Source organism: Aplidium turbinatum, chromosome 16 (assembly GCF_918807975.1).
Source record: "Aplidium turbinatum chromosome 16, kaAplTurb1.1, whole genome shotgun sequence".
Lineage (NCBI taxonomy): Eukaryota > Metazoa > Chordata > Ascidiacea > Aplousobranchia > Polyclinidae > Aplidium > Aplidium turbinatum.
The window spans coordinates 3,943,312-3,958,127 of NC_137487.1; the positions used below are offsets into that span (position 1 = coordinate 3,943,312).

A 14,816-nucleotide genomic window follows, 5' to 3' on the forward strand; every position below is an offset into this window, starting at 1 on the left:
TCGAAATATGTTGAAAAAAGATTCCGGATAAATTGTTTATCTTCAATCTTTAATATTTCCTCCAGAACTATCAACAATTGTCCGTGCAGTTGTTGTTTAGCTACCGAACGAGATATCAATGATCATGACAGGAACAGGAAAATTAGTTTCGCCCCGAACATCCCGCTTTTAACTATATAACTCGTGGCAAACCGAATATTGTCATTAAGTTAAATACAAAACTGTCAACAATGAATAAGTTGGTTGTATTCGCTTTGCTCTTTGCCGTGCTGCTTCTGTCTGCGGATGCATTATTCAGAAGAAGAAGGTTTGTAACATTTAACTAAAATTAGTTTCTTTATTAAATTGTTCAACCTTATCTTAGTACGAGCTATTTTCGTACTCGGAAAGTACGTCAAGGGCTATTTTAGTCCTGTGCTAATTAATCGCTAATAACGGGACTATGAAAATCACAGAGCCAAAATATTTTACAAGATAATAGCCATGTGTATTGTGCGTATAGAAATTAAACTTTTACCCAACAAATTTATTGATATAAAGTGTTTGAGATAAAAAAACGTCAGAAAGTCGGTTTTTATTTTAATTTCCTGAAAATAGCTTTAAAATTGAAATTTTTGAATTATAACATAAAGTAATGCTAAACTAAACAAAACATTACTTTTGCTCATAAATATAAGGCATTTTTGGGCGTTTTTACATTTCAAAGTAATTGCACTAACATTTATATTGCACTAACACGAAAATGCACGAAAATGTCTAGCCACCTGTGACGAAATGCTTATTGTGAAGGGAAGAAAGGTAGAAAAATGACCAGTTTAGGTTTAGAAAATTCGCAAAGAATAAAAACTAAAAGTCAAGAAATTTCACGTTTCTAGCATATTTCCTTCTGTGAAATATTTCACTACTAGAGTGGGGAGTCCTCATAAAACTACTAAACTACACAATGAGGTTTGTACATTTTAATTCAAATTATTTTGATAAAATGCCGTATTTGATAGCATTGCCTAATTACTGAACTTCTATTTTTTAGACCGTCTTGCTTGCAGCGATGCCAACGAATACGGTGCCGTAGAAACCAACGGCTTTGTCTCATAGGACGAGCCATATGTATTCGTAACTGCAGCCGCCACCGAGGTGATGAAGCAGGAGATTGGTTTGACGAAGATTCCCGATACGATGCTGATGAGGGTTATTAACCAACAAATGGTTTTTGGTAAGTCTAAAAATAGTGAAACAATAGTTTTTCATATGCATCTGTTCAACTGTTCAACGGCAGCAATGGCCGAGTGGTTAGCGCGTTGGGCTCGCAGTCGAGAGCCTGCATGTTCGACTCCAGCCACCCACATTTGCTGTTGTTTTTCTGGGCAAGAAACTTTACGATAATTGCCTCTACCCAGTGATCGATTTCGAGTGATGGGTAGTTCCAAATTTAAGTCATAAGTAGAGTAGACAACTGGAAACAGACATTGCCGTCGGCTGCAGCGTGGGTCAGGTGTACGTCGGAAGGCGTACACCGATGCATAGCGTTCAAGTCCGCTTTCCCGCAATGCAAGATGAAGATAAAAAAACCAAACGAACTTGTAAATAAATGAACCAGATATTTCAAGATGCAGCCAGGCTTGTCACAATCTGTAGACTTTTGAAGGTTTGTGCTAACAGTCAAACTAAAAAATTAAAAGTAACATTTTACGATCTGTCGATATAGCACTACAATGTTTGATTGTAATATGGACCATCTTGAGTCTATTGCAAATAAATAAATAAAATGATAAAGTGCAATCTTTGAAACTTTTTGTTGCAAAATAATTTGAAACACTTGATCTTATCGACTTTCGCGCATCTATCGCATGTTCGCGTTGCTCTAACCTAGCGGTTCTTAATCTTTTTTCTTGCTATAACCATCTGGAAATCACTAACAAGTTCTCGCACCTTTTCCTACAACGGATTAAGGTAGAAGCCCTCTACAATTTAGAATGTTGGTTAAATGCCATGTAAACAAACATGTTTTCAAACATGATGTCATAAAAAGTTGTTCAGTCGTCACAAAAGCATGGATAGTGACCACGTCACAATAATGTAACATTGGTCTTTCACCTCAATAATATATCAAATTAAAGAGTGTCGTTACAGTTACAGCAAAGTCAAATTTACCTTACATTTTTCATTTTATGTATATTGCAGATTTATGTAATTCCTGATGAAGACACACGTACGTGTCGAAAACGTTTGAGTTTATTTTAATTATGTTATATTTTTGTATGTAATACATCATGTTAAACCCGCTAAAGTTACTCTGTTTTATTTCTCTATGGTTTAACCAGGGATATCTAAAGAAGGGGATACGAAGGCTTTTATCACGTCTGACAGCAGAAGGCCTTCTGTTTATCGTAAATAATCTCTGTTTACCATAAAATAACAATCGTCACCGATAGTAGTTTAATAAATCTTGTTATGATCACCTGCATTGGGCTGTTAGCGTCAGGCCTGGATATTCACAGCATGCTCATGGTTGCTTGTTAATTCAACTACCCATATACTTGCTTTACATCTAGCCTACTGCAAAGGCTTTGTTAAAAAAAACAGCTTACTGGTAACTTTGCAACTGTCTTTGTAAACAAGTATTTTTTAATAATGCTCTACGTAACATTTGCTAACTGTTTACTGTAGCTCATTGTACCAGCTGCACTGCAAAACGTTCTACGATTTTAAAAAGAACCACATGTTTAAAGCACTACAAACTACCGCCCTGGTAGTGTCATGGGAATAAGGAATCGCCGCGAGCCTTCATACCCCCTTCTCTAGATATCCCTGGGTTCAACCAAGCAAACTCTCTACCAAAGCTTTATCAATAATGTATGTGAAAGAAAAAAGGATAAGTTTAAATTTTCTCACTTAATTTAACAAAATAGTTTCTTGGAATGCTCAACATCAGACGAAAAAGCTTTTTGAAGAACTTCATCCCACAAGCAAAATGCAAATTTTGTTACTGTGGTTGACAGAATTGTTTTGGCTTGTAAATTATTCCATCCACTAGATGCCGCCAAGTGTCGTGCAGATTACTCACCTATTTGGGAAAAGTCTTGATGGCTAGTGTGGAGGCTACACTGGTATGGTTAGCGAAACACAATGCTCGTTGTTTTATAGTGAGTAGTCAGGTAGTGCTGACGCCAGGAAGATCGCTCCTTCTGAACTCACCTCTCAGCTACACAGCAAGTCCAATTGTAGACCACTGGGCTTTTGGAAAAGCAACAACACATTTTCTGTTTTAAAATTAACAGCAGTGTATGTTGTTTTCCAGAAATTGGAATGACATTGGAAAAGAAGCTTCAGAACATGGAAACCATTTTGCGCACTCTGCAATATATAAATGCTGATAAAACTGCTGGAAATCTTTTTACGAAAACTTTAAATGTACTACTGTACAATTTGTGTTTACAGAAAATAAAATCATGTTATTCACAAAGTGTGTCTAGAAAAGTTGAAGATATGGCGAAAAAACTTGTTTATCGGATTGATAAAAAAACACTTTTTTTTCAATAAAGCACATGTTTATATTAGCTAATAGAGATAGGTTATGAAGTGAAAATGTTATTTGGGAAAATGGGGACATCTCAGGCAAAATTTTCGAAGTTCTAATTCTAACCTGCTGAAAGGCTTCAACACGCTATACAAACTTTCGAGAAATAAATTATTGAACTCCTTTTGTGGTTGTAAATAAAAAAATTGAAATGGTGGGCTAACGTAAATTTTACACAAAACGTCTATCCCAATCCAATTTTAATTTGATGAGTTTGGCTGCATACAAAGTCTCGATAAAAAAAATATTGCTTTTAAAAATGCCTGAAAAGTGACCAATACAAGATTATTACTTATTTGTCAAAATTTCTGGAGAGCAAGCCACCACACCCCCTTTCGTTTTATTTATTTGGACATTAAGTTTTGCATTGTTCATTTATGTTATAAATTTTACTTTGTTAAAATTCTGGTCCTTTTCCAACTTTTTTGTAGATTTCCTTCTGCATTGTCGGCATGGTCTATCAATATGCCTACAACCAAAAGATCTGCAGTTTAAATCAGCAACATTACATATTAGTAATATTTTGTGAGGTTGATATTTTATGTTGGTTGAGCAAGAAATATAAATAACGTTAATAAACCTTTATGATCTTCAAGTATATACTTTAGGTGAGTTTAGGACTTGTATTGTAATAATAATTATGGCAGTACTTCGACGCGAAGATGAAAAATAGTTAAAGTCACGTCATTTACAAGCTCTCATATGTAATAGGGTGTTTTTAATTTTCTTATATCGTAAGTTTGATTTGTACAGGGCACCAGGTTGTTACAATTGGTAAGAAAACAATGTCTTCCAAATTTCAAGAAATTATTTCAACATTTACAACTTGCGCAAGGAGGTTGAAAAATTCGCAAAATCAATAAAACATGCAACTTTACAACCCGCAACCAAATAACCAGCTTTATTCAGTACTTTTAATATGCACGCATTTCAGGCACGTTTATAGGATAACAAAGCAAATATAGCAACAAAGCAACTATTCCTCTAACAACCTTTACACCGTGTTTCACCCATAACCAAGATGATCAGAAGCAGTGGCGTATTTAGAAAGCTTATTAGGGGGGGGGGGCAATACATTGTGTCAGTCAGCCGTGTAGCGGTCCAGAATCGCCAAAAATACGGTCATATGATATTTGAACGGCCCCATACTTTAAATCAAGAGCGATTCCGCAGAAGTAAGTTACTGTTCCAATCAATGAACCAACAAAAGATATCAAACACTTCAGAACATAAACAATAAGTTAGTCCTTCCGACCTCGAATACTTTTGAATATTCTCGACGATTCGCAATGACAGCCATCGCATTAAACTTAGACTTTGCGCTTGGCAAATATTTCAATGACTGCATCATACTCGAGTAGCCTACAATATCCTTGTTTAATATTTTTTTTTGGCTACGGAAAATTTTCTACGATGATGCTCCACTACCTGCAGAACGTACTGTTTCTGCTCCTCATCTCTGGTCAATGTCGAATTGAACTCTGTCATAAGCGCCACTCCTCGTTCTGCCAAATCGTTTGTCACCCTCAGGGCAGAAACTGTTTCCTTGGCACTTTGGTACGCCTCATTTTCAGCCCAGTATTTAGGATCAAGCGTTAAGAAGCTTTTGTCTAGACCAAGTATTGTGAATAATCGTTCAGTTGCAGTAGTACAGAAATAAGACAATTTTCTCTCAGCAATATCGGTAGGTACCACGGCCCGGTTTGGCGGATCTTCGGATCCATGACTGTTTGCCATACTGCGAACCATTTTCCTCTTATCAATGTCAGTGACTCTGCTGTCAAACAGTGCAAAGGCAATGAGACCTTCCGACAAGTGCCACAGGTGTCTGGAGTAAACCTTGAAGGCTAATTGAGATACTTCTCCATCAGCATACGTTGTTAAGTTCTTCATAAAATTCAGGTCGTTGAGAGGTGCCTGTATGGCTGAATCACAGCTGTACCAGTGGCCTATGTAAACACTCACAATAAATAAGCACATGCGTAGCAATTGACTGGACGTTTTGGGCTGCGTCTGTCTTCGGCCAGTGGTACGAAGGTCCAGTTGGAATTGCTTCCTGAACAGCCATATTTTAAGGGAATATATCGCTCGTGCCATCCATCTGGCTCGATGAAGTGCACCAGGGTAACGGAATTTTACACCTCTCTTCGGCACTCCTCCGAGAAATATGATACTGAGTACTAATAATTCAGCATAATCGTCCCGAGGATGATTGAGATCCAGCTTGTCGGCCACTAACTTCAGGATTTCTGCGCGGAAAGGTTGTAACTGATCAGAAACAGAAGGATCGTCCAGATATGTGCTGAAGTTTGCTTGATCTATATTTGGCCAGAAGTCGCGGAACCGAGCGAATAAGTCCATGACTGGGGACTTAGAAACAGCATCTACCACAGAGAAAACTTTTTCAAGGACAATCTCCGACATGTGATGTCGACAGGCTAAATTCAAGAGTTGTTTATTGAGCGAAACTTCAATCAAAACACAGACTCCGTTCTTGCAGCCAGTGTTGACACTTAGTGCAGTCGTGGAAGGTTTTTTGTGGGAAAATTTTTTTATCAAGCTGATACTTTTCTCAGACCTTCCCCATACTATGCAAATGGCTCAGAAAAAATTCCCCATCAATCGGATGATGGGAAACCCCTTTTGGGCCCACTTTCCAAATGACGTCACAATCCCTTTATGAAAATTTTAAGTTTTTCAAAATAGGACATATTATACATTATTTTTTAGGTTTTTTCAAGGGGAACAACTTTTTCTATTAAAAAGAACCTTGAAAATGTACAGAAAAAGAGTTATTACCGATTAAGCAAAAGGATAAATTTATGAATTCCAGGCAAATTTGAAATTATTCGTCACTGTTGGACTTATTCTTCTACGTTCGTTAACAAGAATTAAACAAATAGACCGGGAGCCCGCGACGTCCACCCTAGGTGAAAAAGTTACCAATTTCTATTCATACAGCGATGTCCGGTGGTATGTGGGTACTCATAATCTGGAAGTCTGCCGGGCCGCCGGTGGTGGGTGTGGGAATGGGGGGCATTTTTCATGGCCCAAAAAATGCGCTAGGTCAGCTGAAATAGTTACCGCTTGAAACTTAGTTGGTTGTAAAGTAAATTGTTTCTAGATGATTGTCTGGTATGTGACAGACATTTTTTGTGGTGGGGGGGCTCTGACAGACAAGTTTTATACCCCCCAAAATTTGCGCTAGGTCAGCTGAAAAAGTTACCGGATAAAACCAACTGATTATTAATCTGTGAGTGTTAAGCTTCACAAAAATATATGTGACAGACAAATTTGGTGGTGGGTGTCCCCTGACAGACGACTTAAAGTAGGTGACCCCCCTAACTGAGCTAGGTCAGCTAAAATAGTTACCGGATAAAATCAATTGAAAATTAATGTGTGAGTGTTAAGCTTCACAAAAATATATGTGACAGACAAATTTGGTGGTGGGTGTCCCCTGACAGACGACTTAAAGTAGGTGACCCCCCTAACTGAGCTAGGTCAGCTAAAATAATTACCGGATAAAATCAATTGAAAATTAATGTGTGAGTGTTAAGCTTCACAAAAATATATGTGACAGACAAATTTAGTGGTGGGTGTTCCCTGACAGACGACCTGAAATAGGCCTAGGTAACCCCCAGGTTTGCACTAAGTCAATGGATAGGGGGGATTTGTTAGCTGTGCTTTTGAAGTACGGTATACTAAGTAACAGAACGTGATTTATCTATCATTCTACTTCATTTGTCTACACAAATAAAAATAGTTTCAGTGCAAGGAACTATATCAAGTGTTTTTGCATGTGCTTGGCTCACTACAATCTCAGCCAGTAAATCAACTGTTTTCTACATTGGTTTAACGTTTTCAGACGTTGTATCAATTTAAAAAATGGTTGATTTGCTGTCTGAGATCCGGTTGTCTTACTTTTAAATCTTGTAAGAAATCCGGCTGTCTTACTTTTAGCGAGTTTGATGATTGGAATTTTACAGTCCTAGTGCAAGCTGGTCAGCTGAAATAGTTACCGGATAAAACCAATTGAAAATTGATGTGTGAGTGTTAAGCTTCACAAAAATGTATGTGACAGACAAATTTGGTGGTGGATGTCCCATGACAGACGACCTGAAATAGGTCTAGGTAGCCTAACCCCTTCCCTTTTTGCACTAAATCAATGACAGGAGTTCCCGCTAAAAAAAACTTGAAGTAGTGTTTTGTTTTATGTGTGCACAACAGAAAATAAGTATTAGGATTACGTATAACAGGCCATTTAACTACTAATGGAATACCGGAATAAAAATGATGCAAATTGAGCAATCACCCAACTTGGGTTAGGGTTAGTTAGATCTATAATAACAATCACTGTTAAAGATAGCCTATTAATACTTGAAAAGTTTTTGTCTGAATTTTTCGTCAACACTGAACAGTCTAGCCTATATAAGAAAAAATGTTTGGCAATGGTGGTGAGTCATTGACTAAAAAAATAATTCCAAGTCAGATTCATCTTCCGAGTCGGAATCTCCGCTCCACTGTTCATCACAACTCTCAATGTCATCCTCATCACTTCTTTTCTCCGATTTACTAAATAGCTCAGATGGTATAGCTGCGCCTTCAAACCAGCCTGGAATGATAACTTCATTTGTGTTTGACCAGCCATAATAGTGACATTTGCTCGTTTTCTTTAACAATTCTGTGATTGCGTAATTGTTTCGCGGCATGCCGGCATCTTCGACTTGTTCTAAGCCTGCAAAATATCTTAACTCTGTTACAGAAGCAGGTCTCTGTGTAACTGTGACACAACATCTTTTTATGGCACTTTTTGAGTTCCGAAAGCCAATTATTCCTTTTACCTGCGACGCAGCGTCCCTATTCGCAGTTTGCTCTAAAGACAGATGGACTGCCGTCCTAGAGTAATCCTTTTTGGTACGCCTAACTGAGAAAGCACCATTATCCAGTATAGCTCTCAGTTTCGGATCCGCGTTTTTTAGTTTGTTGTAGAACAACGATCCCCATCTTGCATAATTTAGACAATTCAGAGCGAAATATATAACCATGTAACCACTTGCGTCGTTCATCCTGACGCATCTCTGCACTTCTCGATAGAGTCGGTTTATTAAGAACACGTAGGACCAATCACGTAGAACCTATAGTGTCCAGAACTGATAGGTTTCACTAAACACTTCATTCATAGACCTATTAAAGCATTCTTCATACTTTTCCCGATGTTCGGTGACGACTGGATTGGCCAAGCATACTTCTACTTTATCAGGGCCAGTTAGAATAGTGGACATGACTTGCTGGAAGTTGTCAATTTCATCTGCATCTAAAGTTGTTCAGAATCGATCGTATAGCTTTCTTTCCATGACGTTGGCTGTAATTTCGTGCACACGAGTACAGTAGCCTACACCTTTTGTAAAATTTCCTGTAATGAACCCTTGTAATGATCCCTCGGCAAGGATCTTTGACTCCGACAATATGGACTCTATCCCGCAATCATTTATGAAGGTTCCTTCTGCTCCGAAAAATGCAAGATCCATGTGGAAATTTCCAAGCATAATGAGGAGATTGTCAAAAAGAGGGGCTTCAATGGCTTGAATGGAGTAGGCTTTTTGTGTAAACAGGGGTGTGCATTGTGCAAGAGCTACGTCATGCGTCACCACGGCGTATTGTTGGTGAGTTTCAGTTGCAACCTTCATGGTTCTAACCAGTAACCAGTCTTTCTTTAACAACGTTATTGTTGGTTGGTAATCTTGTTATTGGGTCCATGTAACATATTCGCTGTAGCGGTAGACAATCCACTCTATTATTGCTCATGAAACCAGCATAGAGTGGAGTTGCAACATCTCTACTTTTGCTGAACCAATACATATCTAGCGGCTTCATTTTGCATGTCAAGATGGACTCTTTCTCCATTATTTCCTGAATATAATCAGATGCTTCTCCCACGGAACGTGATTTTTACTTTCTTCCTGTGCTAAAGCGGAGTATGCAAATTCCGGCTCTAAACTTTTCACATCATTGTAGTTAATTGTGTGGCCTTCCCTGTTAGGTATCTGCAAAGTTAAATTGGAACCTGTCATTGCTTCTAAACCAAGTATTGTGTGCTTCCATGGCTTTACATGACCTCGACTGACGTTATACACAGCATCTGACTACATTGATTCAACTTTTCTTTCCATTGTGTCTGTGTGAGAATCACTGAATTTGGATTTCAACCCACATAATCGTGTGGCAGGCTATAGAAGAGTTGCAATCATTTAGGAAGTTTTGGGGCCATATCCTTCAAGCTCTCTACGATTGTTGGATTTGGGGTTTTGGTTTTGAGTAGCTCGTAAGTAAGTCAATATTTCACCTCGTAAGAGAAGTGCCACTGCACGAATCTGATCATCTTGATTGGCACTATAATCACCTATCAGAGCATATTTTTCTTCTTGGGCGGAGAGAAGTGAGGTGTAAATAAAATTGTCTCCTTATTGTTAGTGCTTTACCAAACTAATGAGAAATTTTCCTCACAAGGTTCTGTGTGGTGTTAGACCATAGCTCAACATCATTTCCTCCATTTACCAAATACTCATCTTTGTAAAGATCAAATAATATTGAAAATAGCATTGGCCTTTGCTTTTGCATCTCTTCCTCAACAAATTCGCATATTATTAGGAAAGGAAGGTTGTGAGTTTGGCAAAATGAAATATTCCAGTTTGTGGTGGTTTGGGGATTGCTTTTAGTCTCTCTATCAAAATGAACCCGGCAAGACTTGTGATACTCTGCTTCTTTGGCAATTAAGTCCACACCACTACGAATTAGTGATTTAATCGTTTCGTTTTTAGAAAACACTGCCCTTGACTTAATGATTCGCATCCATCCATCGTTGAGACCTTAACGGTATTTTATTTTTTATTTTTGTGTTTCTTTTGCTTGGGACAGCAAAATATGCAGGATCATTTCAATAAACCTATTTTGTCCGACTAAGGGAGCGAGCTTCTGCATCTTGTTAGGGAGCAAGCTTCTGCATCTCGACTTTAGCAGAAGATAAAGCAACTGCCTTAGGTTGAAATGTTCTTTTAACTGCTGTACAGGTAAACGTTTTGTGACATGACTGATGAAAGACACCTATGGGTAATGCAGAGGAACTTGTCTGGATGATTTTACGTGCGGTGACAGAAAAGCAATCGGATGATAATAATTGTAGTCGAATGCTTGCAATGTTTTTCCATGACCGTTTTTTTTTTATTGATTCAACGTCTGCAGACGTTGAATTAATGTAAAAAATGGTTGATTTGCTGTCAATGTTTTTTCGAAAGTATGCTTTTTACACTGTTTTTATATCATATTCTTCAACTTAGCCTACTAATATTTATCTATACTCGTTAGATCGCCAATTTGTTGCGTAGCTTAAACTGAATTGTCACTGGCTGCCTGTTTGAAAAGTCTTGTTCATAGAATAACGGTTTGGAGGAATAAAAAACGTAGAGTACTTAATTATTTATTTTTGTGATGTCATATAGTAGCTTATTGTAGGGAGTTTCGAAACAAGTGTTCATTCATGTTAAAAGTGTATCACATAGCTAAATGGTTAGGGTATAGTGCTATAGTCAGATGATCAAGCGCTTTAAGGAGTGAATTGTTAGTAATGTGTCCGTTGCCCACTGTAACACAAAAGCAAATAATCCCTTTCAAACTGATTTAACAGCTTGCACTAGGACTGTAAAGTTCCAATCATCAAACTCGCTAAAAGTAAGACAGCCGGATTTCTTACAAGATTTAAAAGTAAGACAACCGGATCTCAGACAGCAAATCAACCATTTTTTAAATTGATTCAACGTCTGGAGACGTTAAACCAATGTAGAAATCAATTGATTTACTGGCTGAGATTGTAGTGAGCCAAGCACATGCAAAAACACTTGATATAGTTCCTTGCACTGAAACTATTTTTATTTGTGTAGACAAATGAAGTAGAATAGTAGATAAATCACGTTCTGTTACTTAGTATACCGTACTTCAAAAGCACAGCTAACAAATCCCTCCTATCAATTGACTTAGTGCAAACCTGGGGGTTACCTAGGCCTATTTCAGGTCGTCTGTCAGGGGACACCCACCACCAAATTTGTCTGTCACATATATTTTTGTGAAGCTTAACACTCACACATTAATTTTCAATTGATTTTATCCGGTAACTATTTTAGCTGACCTAGCTCAGTTAGGGGGGTCACCTACTTTAGGTCGTCTGTCAGGGGACACCCACCACCAAATTTGTCTGTCACATATATTTTTGTGAAGCTTAACACTCACACATTAATTTTCAATTGATTTTATCCGGTAACTATTTTAGCTGACCTAGCTCAGTTAGGGGGGTCACCTACTTTAAGTCGTCTGTCAGGGGACACCCACCACCAAATTTGTCTGTTACATATATTTTTGTGAAGCTTAACACTCACAGATTAATAATCAGTTGGTTTTATCCGGTAACTTTTTCAGCTGACCTAGCGCAAATTTTGGGGTGTATAAAACTTGTCTGTCAGAGCCCCCCCACCACAAAAAATGTCTGTCACATACCAGACAATCATCTAGAAACAATTTCCTTTACAACCAACTAAGTTTCAAGCGGTAACTATTTCAGCTGACCTAGCGCATTTTTTGGGCCATGAAAAATGCCCCCCATTCCCATACCCACCACCGGCGGCCCGGCAGACTTCCAGATTATGAGTACCCACATACCACCGGACATTGCTGTATGACTAGAAATTGGTAACTTTTTCACCTAGAGTGGACGTCGCGGGCTCCCGGTCTAAAAGTAAACGAAACAAAAATTGAAGCTATCATCATCATCAAAAACGTCAAAGATGTTGCTTTCCTCCTCGTCTTGTCCCGTTTCATCTTCATTGTAAGAGCACTCCTTTTCGGTACCAACATCGACGTTATGCAAAAGTGAAAAAAAAAAACTTCATTCCTAAGTTTTTCGTCTAGTCTCTGGAGTATGTCGTTCACTCGTTCATACTTATTACACTTAGATACGAAAAAGATGTGAAACTATCTTTGTATTTGAAGCATACTTAGGCTACTATACTATTACATTCGACACCATGACTCCAGATATTGCTGATATTTGCAGAATTCTCATTTCATCTATGGTTGTAAGCCTACGATCAACTTCTAACCGAGCAGCACACAGTAAAGAGGACAGCAAAAAGCTTCACCGGAATTTGGAAAGATCTTGCGATCGAGTAAGCTCTTATGCGCTCAATTAAGTCGCGTGGAGGATTGACGGAAGGAAAAGTATGCAGAAAGTGTTCGACATCTTTGGGTTTTTGGTGTGAGTCACTCGGCAAGTATTCATGAAGCAATGACGCAACTAAACAAGGCTCAGTTTCTATGAAGTAGGCTAACCAGCATGAAGAGTTGGGTGCTTCAAGAAAAAAGAGGGATTACAAAGATTGTAAAAGTTTCTGGCCTGGTTAACAACGAAAAACCCATTCTTAGTACCAGATGTAAACCTATCTTCTCCTTCAAACGGTCTAGTGTCCATCGCCGGAAAAGATGACGTCAATTGTGAACAAGCGGAGCAAATTGGTCAAAATATCCAAAAAGGTTTAGATGGGGTAGCAATTACTATCGCATCAATCAATTGTTCAAACCATTAGAATCCTTAATGGAAGTAAACAAAACAAAAAGTAGTGCAAGTGGTATTGGTTTGAAAGTCATGTTCAATAGGATGTTTGCTGTTGCTGAAAGCGAGGAAAGCCTTGAGCAATTTTTCGAATTCGAGTTGACTTCAGAGCCAATGTCTATGTTCAAGGAAGGCATGATGAGAAAGCCTGACAAACCCTCTCTTCGAAAAATTCTTTTGCCTGGTTCTTCGTTTTGTTTCTACCCTTCTGAGACAATCCGAAGTTGAAGTTCACAACTGCTGTGATGATTTTACAATAACATCTACATTGAAAATAACTGATCTACACAATGAATATTGTACAATTTGGGTAGAGAGGTAACTCTTTTAAACCATAAACAGACATAACTCAGCAACAACACTACATTTAACATTATAAAAACAAAAAACAAAAAGCGAACGTTTTCGGCTAGTCATATAGCCCTTTTCAAGCCTATAAGAAATACATTATTAAAAGAAATGCTAAAGAATCATATAGTATCACAGCAAAAATATGGTCAAAGCTAAACATTTGAGAAACTGCCTCGCTCACACAAAATGATAACTGAAAATTACACAGCACAACGGGTCAAGTATTTCAGAGGTAAAATTAATTGATTGTTCAGACAAGGACTCAGGCAGATTACGCAAGAAAGACAGAAGCACAAGAGATAGTGGCACAAGAGATAGTGGCACAATGAATATTGAAAAACGAAATGCACAAGAATAAAACTGCAAAGCAGAGGAGAAAGGCACATCGCATGGCGGTTAATTACGCGAGGCAAAATGCTCTGATGATGCTGACGGTTCCATTGTAGCAAAATCCCTTAATTATGCTCTTCTTCGAAAAGGTCCAGTAAATGTCATTGCTGATGATACTGATGTAGTTACTATGTTACTGCATCATTGGAAGACTGACACTCATGATGATATTTACTTCGACCAAGGAGCGCTTCAACAAAGCCTGGAGAATCAAAGAAGCCAACCCAAGCATTAAAGATATTAAAGAAGATCTTCTTTTCCTCCATGCATGGTCAGGATGCGACACAACGTCATCGATATTTGAAAAAGGGAAAAAAAGTTTGCGAAAATCAGAAACGCTGAAAGAGAATTCTGCAATTATCAGCAATGTCTGGAGTTCCCAAAACGAGGTCGGAGAAGCCTCTATAACTGCATTCAAGATCTGGTATTGTGGCAATGAAGATTCAACGCTTACTAAACTCAGGTATGTATTTTTACATAGGGATTATATAATAATGTTTACACTTTCAAGATATTGTCCAATTCTAGGTACCCTGTATGTAATATTTATCTTTGTTTACTTTTAGACATGACAATTACATGTATATGGCATGCGAAGGGATAATTGCACCGAAAAGCTTCCACCGAGCCAAAGAGCAGCCTGCTTCCATGGGTTACGTCTAGAGCTCGACCGATATATCGGTCAGCCGATATGTATCGGCCGATATCAGGTGTAGCCGATATATCGTATCGGCTATTTTTCGCCGATAAACATCGGCCAGCAAGAGCACACTCAAAACCAGCCATACATGCCTTTAGAAGAAACACAAGTTGCTCAAACGTGCTTGCATAGCACAAACAATT

General features: G+C 38.2%; 1 long non-coding RNA gene across 1 annotated transcript; it reads left to right on the forward strand.

The window, feature by feature from the left end:
* Positions 1-220: 220 nt before the first annotated feature.
* On the forward strand, positions 221-4,129 carry LOC145785851 (uncharacterized). The gene is made up of 3 exons (XR_014291220.1): positions 221-307; positions 1,031-1,213; positions 3,299-4,129. It is a non-coding gene; the product is annotated as an uncharacterized LOC145785851 (long non-coding RNA).
* The last annotated feature ends 10,687 nt before the right edge of the window (positions 4,130-14,816 follow it).